We start from the raw sequence: 2,736 nt of genomic DNA, 5'->3' as shown, positions 1-2,736 counted from the left end.
GTGGACCCTCCCCGCGGCCGGTAGATTCTGGTTCCCTTTTTCAGGGTCTGGTAACGGGGTCGGCGGAGTTTGTCGAACAAAGCAGTTGAAGTCTTTCTTCCAAGAAGACGCCCAATTCGCCTAATCCGCCCCTCGCGAGGCTACGCGTAAGTCCACCGGTGGCGGACTCCTACTTTCCAAGTCGTCCACTAAGAAGGCTCGCGTCGCCAGCAAACGCAAGAAGGCGCACGTTCCATCCATCGAGCTCGGCCATCTTCTCGACGTGAGTCGCTCTGCTCCTGCTCCCCGTTCGTCGGGCGATTGGTGCCATCTTGGCGAAGGCAGAGGCCCTAGGTAAGAAGTCCTGGCGCCTTGCGTACCCTTGGACCGGACGTCCCATGTGGTACGATCCAATCAAGTTCAGTCAAGTGTACCGCGCACACTGGCGTTTCTGGATGACCCATCGCCGTGCTTTCTGGGAGTGGGCCCTAAACGCTCCTCTTGCCACTGCAGCGGCCATGACTCAGCGTCGTAAGCTGAAGATGCGCGCTGTCCAAGCTCGCTGGGCCTTCACTAGCATTTGCATAGAGACATGGGGCTTTTATGCCTTTCTCGAGATATTGGAGAAGCGCCCTGAGATGTATTGGCTCGGGGGCCAGCCTGGCAGAGCCACACGCGATGGCCGCCCCTACAACGGACCCATTACCAAGGACCTAGCGACCCTGAAGCAGAAGGACAAGGAACGCTACGACGCCACGCTCGAGAACGCGCTGGACCCGTCATATATCGACACTTACGGGTACCCCAGCATGCGCTCCTTGTTCGAGTCTACGGAAGCACGGAACCCGGATGCAGACGAGAAGAGCCGGCTCTCCTTTGCTGCCTTAGCACGAATTCGACGCGACACTATGTCAAGCACGAAGCCCAACGTGACTTGGGCTGGTGAGAAGAACGAGGAACCGTGGCAGACGCTCGTAAACAACCACGCCGTCAAGCTGGCTCAAGACGACATTATGGCCCAGATCACCGCAGGAACGTACGAAGTTCCAACTGTCCGTCCACCGTCCGGTACGGAACGTCGCCGCGACGAGTGGTCCGAGTTCGAAGATGAAGGCGAGGACGAAGAGAAGGAAGCTGCGGCCGACGGCGAAGACGCTTCAGGTAACGACGACGAGGAGTCCGAAGCCGACGACGACGAAGACGAGCAGGGAGAGGAGGAATTCGTTGAGCACGAGGACGGCGACGAGGAAAGCGACAAGGACGAAGATGAGGACGACCAGAAGAAGGCCGCCAAGTAGCACGTCTTTGCGATGTAGCCGTTTGTAGCTCTCGTTCCCTTTTAATTGTAACGCTCCGTCGTTTCTCGTTGTCGTGCCTTGTTCTTAACTCTCCGTTTCTATCGTCAACGAATCTCTCTTGAACACTTCTTCTTGCTCCCAACCGACGCATCCGAACTCCCTCGGACTCCAAACTACCGCTTCATAAACTTCCTCACTTTCCAGACTAATTGTTCACAAACTCCTTCATGTCCCAAACTGATGCTTCACAAACTTCTTCACGTTCCACCCCGACACACTCAGTCTTCGTAGTTAGCTCGTGGCGTTCCCAAAATACCCAACTCCGTAAAACCCAAAGAACAACCCGTGGTCGTTCCAAAATAGAAAATATGTACACGTCACTCAGTGTTCTGAGACTCAGCGAGTCCCAAACACTCTCGTGCAGTCCCACAACTGCACACATTCTAACCGGCTCCCGTTGCCAGCTAGAACAACACCTCCGCATCGTCGACATCAGCATTGGCTTCGACCAATCTGACGTTCCGACGCAACTCCGGCAGACCTCTCTTCTTCCGATCTGCGTCCTCAAAGGCACGTATCATCGTTCCAAACTCCGGTGCCAACGCCGCTCGAGACAACCAGAACGTCTCATACGTGGCGGTGAGTACGAGATACTGCAACTCACGCTTTTCGACTCTCTTCGCGATCACGTCCACTATCGGCGACGACACTCTCGAGAACGCTGTTTCTTCTTCGCCAATTGAGAGACGTTTCACAAAGCTCGTTGACGGCAGGTCCTCGACGACCTGTACCGTCCTCATCCTCTTCTTCTTCGACTCTGTCAGGCTTCTCGTCTGCGTAGAGTCGGCTCCAGCGTCCTTGAAAGCGCTTCAGACGGTTGACGTTCACCGTGACGACTTTGTTCGGGTGCGTCGGGATCGCGATCCTGTAGGCGTTCTCCCCGACTTATCCAACAACACGGAAAGGACCATGCCAGGAGAACGCCAGCTTCTTCTTCTTGCGTTCCCCCACTCGGGCTCTAAAGTACTGGTACACCCAGGCAGCGTCTCCTTCTGCATATGTCACCTTCACTTGGTTGTCCTACCTCTGCTCGTGTCGATCCTGAGCCTTGAGTAGTTGTCGTTCCACAAGACGACGAGAGTCACGCAACGAGCGATACAACTTCCGGCGGTACGTCGCAACTTCGTTAATCTTCCAGTCCCTTCCCGTGTTTAGGAACGCCAAGTCAATAGGTAGAACAGGATCACGTCCATACAGACTAAAGAACGGGGTGTCACCGAGGCCTTCGTGATATGCCTCCGGTACGCAAATAGGACCCTTGGCACGTACACGTCCCAATCCGTCTGCGTCTCGTTCACGAACATACGTAGCATCCCCATCAACGTTCCGTTGAAACGTTCCACCAACCCTTGTGGCTGCGGGTGGTACGCCGCTCCGAACAACTTATTAATCCCCAACG

Source organism: Phytophthora infestans, genomic scaffold, assembly GCF_000142945.1.
Source record: "Phytophthora infestans T30-4 supercont1.85 genomic scaffold, whole genome shotgun sequence".
Lineage (NCBI taxonomy): Eukaryota > Oomycota > Peronosporomycetes > Peronosporales > Peronosporaceae > Phytophthora > Phytophthora infestans.
Note: the sequence above shows the minus strand (reverse complement) of the source record.